Here is a 13,751-nt window from a genome sequence, read left to right on the forward strand (position 1 = left end):
GTGAGATGTCATCTTGTGCAGTTTGGGCAAGAAGATCGCAAAGCAAAGCTGAATAATGATAGACATCCTTCTAACAATGTATTAACTTATAAAAAGAAGACTGTACTCAGGAACTTTCATTTTACATAAAATCATTTTCAACTTTAGAATTGTGCAGTACATTCTATGAATGGGATGACAGTGTACACAGGATAAGATGGAATTGTGCAGTATGTTCTAGAATGGGATGACACTACACAGGATTAGCTGGGATTCTGCAGTATGTTCTAGAATGGGATGACATTGTACATAGGATAATCTGGGATTCTGACTCTTTAACGGTGGTTGATTTCTCATATGTGTTTTGAAATTCGGTAAATTCACGGTTAGGCCATTTACAGACTGAAACTTGTTCACTGCCCTCAATATTTTGTCCTCCAAATACTAAAGGAATGATCTACTAATATCGTATTAGGCAGCAGTGAGGCAGCTTTTAACAACATAGCGACAGAAACATGGAAACAATATCATTATTTTCCTTAACCATTCATGTACCAAGTTTCTACAAACCATCAATAAAATAAAATAAAAATGTAATACCTGTAAAATGAAAGCAGATGTTTTCTTTGTGTTACGTAAATGCAGTCTTCCTGTTGTGGCTGGGAGTACCATTAATTATGCAGGCAGACCCATAACATACATAAATTAATAAGACCTTGTCTGTCATGTGGCATATAGTATAGAAAAATACAAACAACAATGCATTTACATACAATAATACATTTTAAGTCAACAATGAAATATGCCATGAAAGGAAAATCATTGTTCTTGTAACTTGACTTAATAGAAATGCAGCTGTAAAAAAATGTGTCATAGCCGAACTCCCACCAGCAGCACGGAGCTCTATTTTTTAACTGAATGAAAAGCATGCTTCTACCTGGGGAATCTGCTCGCTGATCTGTCCTTAGCACTACGGCCTCCGAAAACGGAGATAGTCCCTGTGACTAGATGGTCTTCTTAAGGGTAAAAACAGTTCCTAAAGACTTTTACATTCAGATGTAGTATTATTATTATTATTATTATTATTATTATTATTATTATTATTATTATTATTTACAATACAGGAGATATTAATCATGGTTAAATGTGATTAAAACTTGTTTGACTATAATGTCCTGCGAGGAGCCACTTGTAATTTATATAATGAGAAAATTACATCACATTAGAACATACAATGGCCCCAAGTGTGAGAATGTGTAAAAATAGGCAAACACACATGCAAATGTGCAATGCTATGATACCAAGCAAATGGTACCCAAACCCAATGGCAGCACACAACTCTCCATGGCTGCTGCTCAGTGTTCCTAAAAAATAGCATCCATCTATGAACTTACTGAAAGGCGTCCTCCAGCTCCTCTTCCACACACAAACACACATGGCTGACCAGGAGAACTCTCTTGGGGCCTCAACTGAGCACATTGTCATTCATGCTGACATGTCACGTGACGTGACCTAGATTTCTCTGAAAAGAAATAAAAAAGAAACCCTGCCCTGCTGTGACAGTTTCACTTCAGTCAGACTACTGTGAATAACATGCTAGATGTACAGCTATTGTCTGCTGAAGCACAGCCATTTGACGTTACATGGTGAAAGAGTCACAGTGCCACGATGGTTACACCACATTAGAATTCTACCGGTAATTATGAGTGCTCAGTGCTGTGAACATCACTGTGTACAATGAGATATACATTTGATTCCATATGAAGATTAAAAATATGCTTCTCTGAGTAGATTTTAAACATCACTTGTCCCTCAATCAAGAGCTGACCTTTCTATTCTTGTAACATCAACCACCTATAAACAAAGAAAAAGTACTCATGTTGTCAGGTATTCCATAATATAGCAGTGTTTAAAAGATTTTGTACACTAATACAATATACTTAATGGGGCCTACAAACCAAAAGTAGTGTTCCTTGTGGTTGACTAATGTGAAGTTGTTCGGATAACTACACATAAACATGCTATTAAAAGAATAATAATAATAATAATAATAATAATAATAATAATAATAATAATAATAATAATAATAATAATAATAATGCCTTTGCTATTACTTAAAAAAAAACATTTTAACTTCATTTTGGTTCTCGGGCATTCCTAAATTACATTACATGGTTCAGTATAAAAAGGAATGTAGGATTTTTAAGGTAATTTCAGGTAATTTTTCAGACTCTTTATTTAGTCCCTTATGTTTCATCTTTTTATTTTTAGTCCCTTATGTTTATTGTTGTTTGTTTGTTGTTTTACTGGCGGTGGACAGCTTGTTCGAAAGTTTTAGAGAGGAACGTGAGGACAGACAAGGCAATAGTTCTGGGTGGAAGAAATGTCAAGAGAGAATGGGGGTTGCAAGAGCAGTTTTGAAGGCTAAGGGAAAGGAGCCAGAGAGCAGAGAGGTGTTAATGAGGGAGGAGAAAAAAGGAAGAGCAGGGGCACTGGATCACTCCAGCCGTGCAGTCCTGCCAGGGTCTCCAATTGTACTTGGAAAGCCTCCCAGCTGCTGGTCCCATCGAAACTCTGAATTTTTCACTACAGTAGTCTCCGCGTATAGGAACTCCTCGTAAGGGAACACTTTGCCTAAAGGAACACCCTTGTGGTGAAGCAGATTTTTCCCATTGTAAATCCTCTGGCTAAAGGAACAGCCCTGGGCTGGGTTGCACCAGCTATGCATAAGTTAATTCCTAAGTTTGAAACGTAAAGTCTCTACCTTTGTTGTCTGAGGAAGTGCAGGACAGAGTGTGGCTCCACTGTTTGCGATCACTTGAAGACGGTGCCCAGTAATATTTAAGGCTTCCCTCACACCTGTGACCAGTGACAGACATTATTTGCCGTGTTTCAAGCCCTGCTTCGCTAAGGAGGTGCACCGCTGTGGACCTAAAGCTGTGGTTTGTGTATCGGCGACTCAGTCTGGCTAGTTTGCTTATTTTTTGGCATCATGGTGGACAGGTCATTTATTCCCATGGGCTCCCTTGAATACCACACTGCTTCAAAATCTATGTAAGTTTGTTCTTGACGTCTAGGATGTAAATAAAAATTCGGGGCATCGGCTTCAGGTTTTTCTGGGGATGGAGTAATTGAAACCTCCGAGTTTTTCTTTATTTCATTAATTATAATTCTTGTGATTCTTGGTTTGTTCGTTACATTTTAAAGTGAAATATTCCTGGCAGTTTTCATCATGGCAAAGCACAAACGAGTCTGCTTTTAAATCACGTCTGTCCATATTTAGTTGCACATCAAACCAAACCTTTTCTCACTGCGGCAGTGTCAGATGACAGTGCTGGGGAGGTTTTTAACTTTTGTAAATCGTCCTTTCTGATCCGGGGGGTAGTGACAGGAGGTATCCATGCCAGATTTGCGGTACCGCTTCACAGTGGCAACAAAGATGTTTTTTGCATTTTTAAATACTCGGTCACTTCTCAATATCACTTTGCGGTTTATTGCTGGACTGTTTTAAAAACGGTTAAGACCGGCTCGTAGGGTCGAATAGCTTGAGATTGAATACTCCTGTCCCTCTTTATTGAGAATTTAAATATGGCTACCATTTTTAAATTAATTATTTTCAAAATTCTATATTAAATGTGGTTAGTCATGTTTATTAATATATATTTAAATATGGCTACCATTTTTTTTTTTTTTTTTTTCAAAATTCTAGTGGAGTATGGATATTTACAAGTGATTCGACCCTTTTTGAAAAGAAGTTCCAACCCATGGGGATATGCTGCAATATTCACCCCCATGTGGCCTGTTTTGACCAATCAGGATAGAGTATTTAAAAGACCCATTTTATAACTCTGTCATAGAGAACACTTCAGCTATAAGAACACTTTGCTTGCTTCCTGAGAACCGGAGAGTACTGTACTATACTATAATAGGCAATAACCAGGATACTGTAAATAATATTCTTATCAAATACAGTGAGGTGATCCCAGGCACTTCAAAGTGTTTGGAGATGGGTGGGTTTGCACTTCATTGCTGTGGACAATTAAATTGCTAAATAATAGTACATTTCAAGTGATTATTAAATGAGAAGTAATGTAAAGTTAAAAAAGGAATGGCTTGAGTATTTGTTTTTAGCTCTGCATAAATGTGACTGAAAGAACAATCCCTGCCATTGTTTAACAAATTGTATTGTATTTTAGTTAGCCTTGTCTAAAATTTAAACAGACTTAAGCGCATGCAGAGATAAACATGCTTTATGAATAAGCTGTATGAATATGGCCCTTCATGTTACCTGTTTGATAAATGATGCTGATGTTGCCTGTTTCAGGTGTACATGATTTTGCCTGGTTCATCTGTATTTGCCATATGCATTTTAAACCTTGTACATTACACCCTCTGCTGGCAATAGCTTATTGGACAGCCAGTGCGTCTATGAATTTCTTTGAATTTAAAGTCGAGTCACTAAAGCAGCTTTAGTTTCCGGACACAAGGAGGAGGTTTCTGTTGTTAGCACAAGACACAACCGTGTAGTCAGGAAACTAGTGAGATTATGGCAACATAATAATGCAAATCAATCATTAAAATGACCATAACAGATTAAATGTCTCAATAATTTTTTTCTTTTAGGTATCTTTTTTCTGAAATGTTAATATACATTAAAATTCAGAAGAAAATAAAAGTTACAAAACAGATGACTAAACAATTAACTACATTATTTGTTTTATTTCTTTATTGTTTAATTTATTGTTGATGTACCTGTGATTTTTTTTAAATTAGTTATATGTGTCCAAAAATAAAAAAATGTCCACGTTAGAAAAAAGAGACCAGCCATATAAAGATGTGATATCTACAAAAGCCTCTAAATCACGTATTAACATCACCAATTCTTTTTCCAGAAGATTATGTGACTATAACTATCAAATAGGATTGGAGTTTGTTGACCAACAGAACAGATATATAGCCTACAAATTAGAAAAGTTAGACCACAGGGACAGCAGGTGGTCAACATTTCATTTTTTTAAGGTTTGTTAACTTCAATCTATGGAAAAACGATATGCACACTGAATAACTGTCAGTTATTTTTGAATAACATAAGATTTTAAGACAACCTTCCAAATTATACTGAGCAGCTACATTACATTTTTTCTTTGTATTTATTTTTTTTTTGCTTGAAAAAACATACCAAACAACACTCTGTGTAAATTGTTTTCTGCAGAAATCACAATATATGTTGCTTCTGTGACGACTGTGACAAAGGTACAGCCTTAAATATGCTGGATTGTTAAATTAAACAACAGGCCTTGAGCAGAATACATGACCTGGCCTTGAGCAGATACCCACCCACAGATATCAGGACTGCTCAGTCCCTGACCACCTTCCGGTGCCTCCTCAAGACACACCTGTTCAGACAGCATCTGTAAATCTCACAACTTTTGACTATACTGGACTATATGGCACCCAGTTATACCAGTACTTGCATCAGGTTGTACTTGCACTGAACTGCTCCATACCTTGACGTATTCTACCACTGCTCTTAATTATAACTACTTTCTGTATCTTGTATTTGATTGTACTCTTATAGGGATCCATATTTATGTTTTTTGTAATTCTTCTCATTTTAAATCTTTCTCATCCATTTATTGTACTTACTATGTGCTCTTAATGGACTTTACTCATAAGCAAAGATTTTTACCATAAGTTAACTGCTCTTAGTCAAACTCACTCTTAAATGTAATTATTTACTGTAATCTTTATTTTGCTCTTATTTTCTACTGATTTTACTGTACTTTATAACTTCTCTTATTTATAATGTGATATTCTGCAATGTGATATTTTATAATGTGATATTCTGTAATGTGATATTTTATATAATGTGATATTTTATATTGTGATATTTTGTAATGCTGATAACAAGTCTTTTTGACAAGAGTCCATTTAGTCGGTGCTCGGAATATACCTACAGATAGAGGTACAAACTGGGCTACAGAGACTGAGTTTACTGTCTGGAAGCTTGTGTTGTATCAGAGTTACCCAGTGCAGTTATATTTTTATCACATGTTTGAATTACCTTTTTATTTTCTTGTTTTATGTATTGTAGCGTACCAGCTTTTCAGGAACAGTGTAGAGTTCAACAAGATCAAACAGGAGACTGTAGCTTCAGTCCGGACCCACAATTCTTTATTGAATCCAGTGCACACAACACACACAGCAAGCCCCATATCCAAACTGGACATGCTGTTACAGTATTATTTATATAAGGACTGTTATTTACTCCTTCACGGTATTCCAGGTAACCAGGCAACAGGCACAATGTCACAGTACAATGTCAGTAACAGAAGTAGGAACAGTAAACTAGGACCATAGATCTGGCTACTTAGTTTGATTGCCTCACAACACAAAATCAACTTGTGGCTTTTTTTTTTTTAATGTATGCACTGGATTTTATGTGGTCTTGTGGGTAGAAAATGCATTCTCAAATTACTTTTTTTATTTTGACTGGCCTTTTAAGAATGCTTTAAGAGTCTTTGATCTTTAATCTCTAAGACAAATCAACACAGGGGAAATAAGTGGGACAGCTTCCACAGTATACTATTATTGTGACCCATTCAAAAACGGTAAACAAATCTGTTTTTGGTTAAATCTGTATTTTCTATAAAATTGACCACAGATTGTGATCAGTCAAGACAAGGCTTCAAAGTATAGTTGGCTTGGAGAGTTGCATGGTCAATGCATATTCTTCCTTTTTCCAGAATCTCACTTTAACCCTTTAACTCTATTTCCCCTGCCTGTTTTGTGGTATCTAATGATTTTTGTAAATTAATGTATTTTTCCCCCTTTTTTTCTTTTAATGATATTTGCATTTTAATTTATATTCAATACCTTCTGGGTCACTAGTGAGCCAATTAAGTGGTTGGGGATATACCTGGTCCAGTGTCATAATACAATGATATGATTGACTGTATGTGCACATGAAACCTCCTTGCTTTGTGACTGGATATAATCAAAAGCTGCACCCAATCAGATAATACAGAACATCTGATCTGTAGAGCAATCATAGGCTAAAAATCACCAAAAGGTATAACTGACATGACTAATACTGATGTTATTGAGCAAACAAAATGTCTCTTCGAAAACTGATGGGAATTCCTCTTGTTAGCCAATGCATGATCTTCATAATGTGAACCCAATCTTAACCACTGACCTCTTTCAGCTTTGTATGCTAAAAAATACAGCCTGAACAATCTCAATTACTTCCTATTATGTATCATTATAGTTACCGGTATGTTTTTTGTTCATTATGGCCTGATTTTCCAAGCTTGGTAAATCTCTGATGATGAAACTCTGGAACATAAAATGTAACACCAGTAAAACTTAAAATCAGGCCCATAAGCTAAACCTTTGTTTGACTGGAATAGTAAATGTTCTGGCAAAAAGGGGTCTGTAACAGTACCAGACCCCTTCAGATGCCTGTCTTGAAATATACTGTACAATGATTTTTGCCCTATATTTAGGGGCAGCAGTGTGGAGTAGTGGTTAGGGTTCTGGACTCTTGACCGGAGGGTTGTGGGTTCAATCCCCAGTGGGGGACACTGCTGTTGTACCCTTGAGCAAGGTACTTTACCTAGATTGCTCCAGTAAAAACCCAACTGTATAAATGGGTAATTGTATGTAAGAATAATGTGATATCTGTATAATGTGAAATAATGTATAATGTGATATCTTGTAACAATTGTAAGTCGCCCTGGATAAGGGCGTCTGCTAAGAAATAAATAATAATAATATTTCTGATATATTACTACACATAGGGCTACATTATCAAGTCAGCGATTGTTTCCTATTACTTTTATTTGCTCTTTTGGATTGCCAGAAAAAGAAAAAAAAAATCCACTTTTAATTTGTGCATTACAGCTTCCCCTTTTTTTACTTGAAGGTGATTCCACAATTCACCACTAGATGCCCTCACAACTCTTTTTTAAATTTTTTTTTTTATCACAGAACAAAGGTAACTAAATCTACCTAAAATGAATTTGTAAAAAAAAACATTAATTGAGGTTATTTTCTGATTCCATTTATATGAAAAATACTATATATACTGTACTCAATTTCAATGCTATTTTGAAAATAAATAAATACATTTAAAAACAAAGCTTCTTCCATATTACATTTATTTTCTCTCTTACCTTTACTAAGCTTACACTGTGCTTTTACTATGCTTTACTACAATATGCTATGTGTTTGGTGTAGCACAGTAATCTTGTATAAAGGGAAATGATATTGATACTGTACATGCAAAAGAAAATATTATAAACCCACAAACCACTTTGGTGGCACGTGTAAACAGAATCTATAGCTGTAAATATCAAAAAAGGAGTGGTCATTTTTAGCCATAGATATGGCCAAAAGTTTTGCATCACCAAATAGAATTAACACATTTTTCTTCATAAAGTTGAATGAAACCTGCTGAATAATGTTATGTTAACATATCTAATTACATAAAGCTTTGTAGTGTCCCATATACTTAACGAAAAACTGACACAAAATTGAAAAAAAATGTGACATTTCGAAATCTAACATGAAATACTGTACTGCTAGTATATATACACTGTAAGGCAGTGTGTTGTGTGAGACAGCAGGGAGGGGGTTAAAACCTCCCTGAAGGAAAAAATGGCACCTTTTTGTATTTAGTTAATTAGTTTTTGTTAATTGTTTTATTATCAATTATCCCCTGCACCTGGTAGCTATTGTTAAATTGGGACCAGGTGCAGGGTATTTAAGAGGAGCAGTCAGTCTGCTCAAGGCTGCTGAGTAGAAGGAGGCAGAAGAGGTGCTCTGTCTCCGAGTAGCCAGAGTGAAGTAAGTGCTGTGTTAGTGTGTGGTGCCAGGTAAACGGCTTAACCGCCCTGCAAGTTAGTCAGGGAAAGTACCTGTTTAGTAAGCGCTCCAAACGGAGTTAGGTTTTTGTTTTGTTTGTGGTTGTTTTGTGTTTAATTAAAAGTAGCGCAACCGCGCTGAAAACTCAATTTCTCTGTGCTGGGTCAGTTATTTAAAGGGGCACGAACCCGTGAGAGGTGAAATCCTTTCACAACACGCACACACACAGTGGTTTGCAGAAGTATTCACCCTCTACCAATAATGTCACATTTTATTGAATTACAAATAATGTGTGCACAGTTTTTCAAACAAACTTTTTTTTATTCAAAGCTGTAGTGGTTAAACTGAAAACTGTTATATGAGGAGGAGGTTAAATGTCAGCAAAACTTGCAAAGAAAATGTACAAAATGAAATTTACTGGTTGCATAAGTATTCAGCCCCTTAAGTCAGTACTTGGTAGAAGCAGTCTTTTTGGATAGGTCTCTACTAGCTTTGCACAGTAGGAGGGTGACATTTTTGCCCATTCTTCACTGGGAAATAGCTCCAGTTCTGATAAGTTTGTTGGTGATTGTCGATGGACTGCAATCTTCAAGTCTCGCCATACATTTTCAGGACTTTCACTGAGCCACTCAAGAACATTAATTCTCTTCTTGTTTAACCACTCCAGTGTGGCTTTGGCTTTGTGCTTCGGGTCATTGTCCTGCTGAAATGTGAATTTCCTCCCCAGTTTCAGAGTCTTGGCTGACTCAAACAGGTTTTCCTCAAGGATTCGCCTGTCCTTTGCACCAATCCATTCTCCCCTCTATCCTGACAAGTTTCCCAGTCCCTGCTGAAGAGAAGCATCCCCATAACATGATGCTGCCACCACCATGCTTGACTGTTAAGATGGTGTTGACTGGGTGATGTGCAGTGTTGGGCTTGCGCCAGACATAACGCTTGGAATTTAGACAGAAAAGTTCAATTTTTGTCTCATCTGACTGCAAAACCTTTTTCCACATGACTGCAGTATCATCTACATGCTTTTTCACAAACTCTATACGTGCTTTAAGATGAGGCTGTTTGAGTAATGGCTTCTTTCTTGCCACCCGTCCATACAGGCCAGCTTTGTGTAAGGACGTGAACACTGACTCCCATCTCAGACACAGAACTTTGCAGACCTCTCAAGGTTATTGTTGGCTTCAGAGTGACATCCTGAACTTGTTTCCTGCTTGCCCGGCTGCTCAGTTTGGGAGGGCGACCTGATCTGCATAGTGTCTGGGTGGTATGATGCATCTTCCACTTCTTAATGATGGACTTCACTGTGCTAAGAGTGCCTTTGAAATTTTCTTGTACCCTTCTCCTGCTCTGTGCCTCTCTACCACTTTATCCGACTTGATTCGAAAACTCCTTGGTCTTCATGGTTGCTTTGTTGGATCACTATGTGAGTTGCAGCTTGAAAGTCTTTATAAACCTGAGGGAAATTATTTACAAGTTAAACCACTTTGAGTACACACAGGCTGAAACCATTTCACTAATTCTGTGACCTTTCAAACAAATCATTTGCACCTGAGCTGATTTAGGGCTGCAGTAGCAAAGGGGTTGAATACTTATGCAACTGAGATTAATCTGTTTTTCTCTGTAAATCTTACTTATTTATATTCTATATGCATTTTTTAACTTTATCAATGTGGAGTAGTTTGTGTATACTATTTTTTTGTGTAAATTAGTTTCAAATGGCATTACTGTGATCTGTATATCGTTTGGGTTTTTGAACACAGAATTATATGCTTATACATAGCGGAAGATTTAATCAAAAAATACTGCGCTGCTTTATGACTGGTATTAGCTCCCTGTTTTATAGCGCTATCAAATCAATCAGCCCATTTAATACAGGTTAATACATCCCATGAAGCTCAGATCAAATTCAAACTCTCTCCCTGTCTGGTGCTTACTTCTTTAATCCAGAAAGAGAGAGAAATAAAGTATTTTGCAAATATTTAATTGAAATGCTTTATATGCGCAAACATCCTCACTTTTGTTCTGATTCCATTAACTGAACCTCGAGAGAGACAGGCATTGAAAAAAAAATCTGCATAATAACTAAAGCTGCATTTAAAGCAGTTTTACCTTCATTTTCCAAGTGACATAACACACAATTTACTGAATTTACACAATTACAATGGGGTTTTATTCAATTTAACTCAATTAAATGCAAGTCATTTCACTCTAAACTTAATTAAACTGAATCTAAAATGATTTTAGCAAGACATGCTGAAAAAGATGAAGAAGCATTACAGTTCAGTTTCTTCTATCATTCATTTTATTTCATTCTTATCTTTATAAAACAATAACACCAGCCTGCTAAAAGGGGAAAAAAATAATTAGGATTAAAAGATTATTTTAGCCTTGCAGACATAATACAGTTATATAACTGTCATAGTTATAGTCTCTGTAAGTCGCCTTGGATAAAGGCGTCTGCTAAATAAACAAATAATAATAATAATAATAATAATAATAATAATAATAATAATAATAATAACATTTTGTAAGAATTCTTAGGTTTTTTTTGTTTTGTTTTATGAGACAGACCATGAATATACATTTATGTGCAGGACATACAGGCCTTTGTCTGTTCTCAAAACATGAGTCAGACGCTTGAACAGAATATTTTACATATAGCTGTATTTACTACAGGAATAGGTTGTAAGATTCTACAGTAGATTACATTTAAGATTGTTTTATATTATAATTCCCAAAAAGTACCAGGGTCTTCAATATTGGATGAATTTTATGGATATAATTATGAATTGGTCTGACCATGGGAATTTCATACAAAGTATCTACATTTGAATAATTTATCAACTGTCTTTCCACAGCAGCACGTTAGTTCTTTAATGTTTGGTCAGATAGACTAGGGGGGCAAGTCAATCAAACTTCCTTCTCTCAACTTGCCTCAGACTTCCCAGTACTAACGTCTTCAAAGTCGATCAATGTTAAAAATAGTGTGGAGTTGCAGGAAAGTTCAGCGAAGTACAGAATGTCGATTGGATGGGTTTGGGAGTGGAGAAGAACAACTGATTGTTGTGCATGTTTTTTCTCCAAACCCCATCCCTACTTGAAACAGAGACTCAGGCCCAACAAATAAAATACATCACCGTTTGGTTGCATTGGTGTCAAAAGTGGACGCAGTTACCCCGGTCGTGCACGTGGAAACCTGTAGTCTGGTGAACATGAGGGCGGACTTGAGGCTGGCAGGGAAGTGTGTAGCGTGCACGGGGGTAGGGCTCAGGGCTGGTAGGTGACGCAATCTATAAAGACATAAACCTGACGCCCCTGTGTATCATACACATGGGAGGGGTCATACGCAAAAAACACTAATTACATTATGTAACACAATTTTTGTTCCTGGGTAGTAAGTGTTATTTCCTAATTGCTTATGCCTCAAAAGTATAGAAAATGGCTATTATTCCCCACAAACTTTGCTTTTGTGACCAGGACAGTGATATTTTGAAATTTACCTATTTCCAATGAGAAAACGGGCGAATTTGTGTCTTTTCGTTCACATAGTCAGAAAAAAACAACATATGAATCCAAATTAACATGTATTTATACTAAAGTAATACAAAAATGACTACAAAAGATTTAGAAGTGAGTAGTTTTTCGAGATTTACGATTATACTGTAAATCACTTTCACGAATCAGCCCCCAAATGTAGTCTCCCATCATTGCAGTTGCATTGTTAAACAGCTCTTGGCTTAGTTTCCATAATTCAGAGTGCACTAATAACTGCTGCACTTATTGTCCTGTCAATTATGTTACTTTTGTCAATTATGTTACTTTTGTCAACACTGTTACTCTGTTGTCAACTATGTTACTTGCAAATATATTTCTCCAAAATATTTAATTTTGTGTTTTGTAATAAACTAACTTGCTTTATTGATTGGCAAAAGGGAAGAAAATTATCCATCCTTGATCATTATTATTTTACACTTCAAGAACTGCATTTAGGGACATGGTATTTGTCTAAAAATGATTGATTTTAAATGTATTTATAGCTTAAACACTTTGTCAGAGAGTTGTCCGTAACAGAGTTGAAGCAAAATTTATGGCTTTTAATTTACAGGTTTTTTGTTGTTAAGCTCGGTACATTTTAAATGTTTTTATGCTTTTTTTTTTAAATACACAATGATTTTCAAAATTTTTACAAGGTGCCAAATGCACTCTATTAGTAGAATGACCCATAAACACTCAAACAATATCCAAACCCAGGAGAAACACAATTACCGGTACATTTTTTAGGGTAATTTGAATTTACAAGCCACTACATCAAATATAGAGGGAGGGTTCGTTATTATCTTTATAGTTTTTTATCAGAATATCAGAATAAAGGAACACAATTGTAATCAATCAATCAATCAATCAATCAATCAATCAATCAAGCTTTATTTTATATAGCGCCTTTCATAGTGGACCACCATCACAAAGTGCTTTACAAGATATATACAGTATATATATATATATATATATATATATATATATATATATATATATATAAAACAATAATGCTGATTCCTGTATGTTTTGCAGATATGTGTATCTTCCTTCCTAATTATTTTCATTGTAATACCAAATTGTGATATCCTCAACAATGTACTAGTTAATGACTAAGAGAAACAGCACACGTACACTTGCTGTAATTAACGTCTGCTTGTTTATTTTCGGAACGGGGTATTGCTGCAAAACGCAGACTCGCACAGCGTAGCTCTCAACAGGCAGCTCACACAGCGTAGTGCTGCATACGCAACTCGTAATAGACGTCATCATTATATGCTACAGCTGGATCACACGATAAGGGTGATGAATTTAGGGAATGAAACTAAGTTTATTAAATAACAATAACCCTAAGGTTCGTGGGATATTGGGCG

This window comes from Acipenser ruthenus, chromosome 2 (assembly GCF_902713425.1).
Source record: "Acipenser ruthenus chromosome 2, fAciRut3.2 maternal haplotype, whole genome shotgun sequence".
Classification (NCBI taxonomy): domain Eukaryota; kingdom Metazoa; phylum Chordata; class Actinopteri; order Acipenseriformes; family Acipenseridae; genus Acipenser; species Acipenser ruthenus.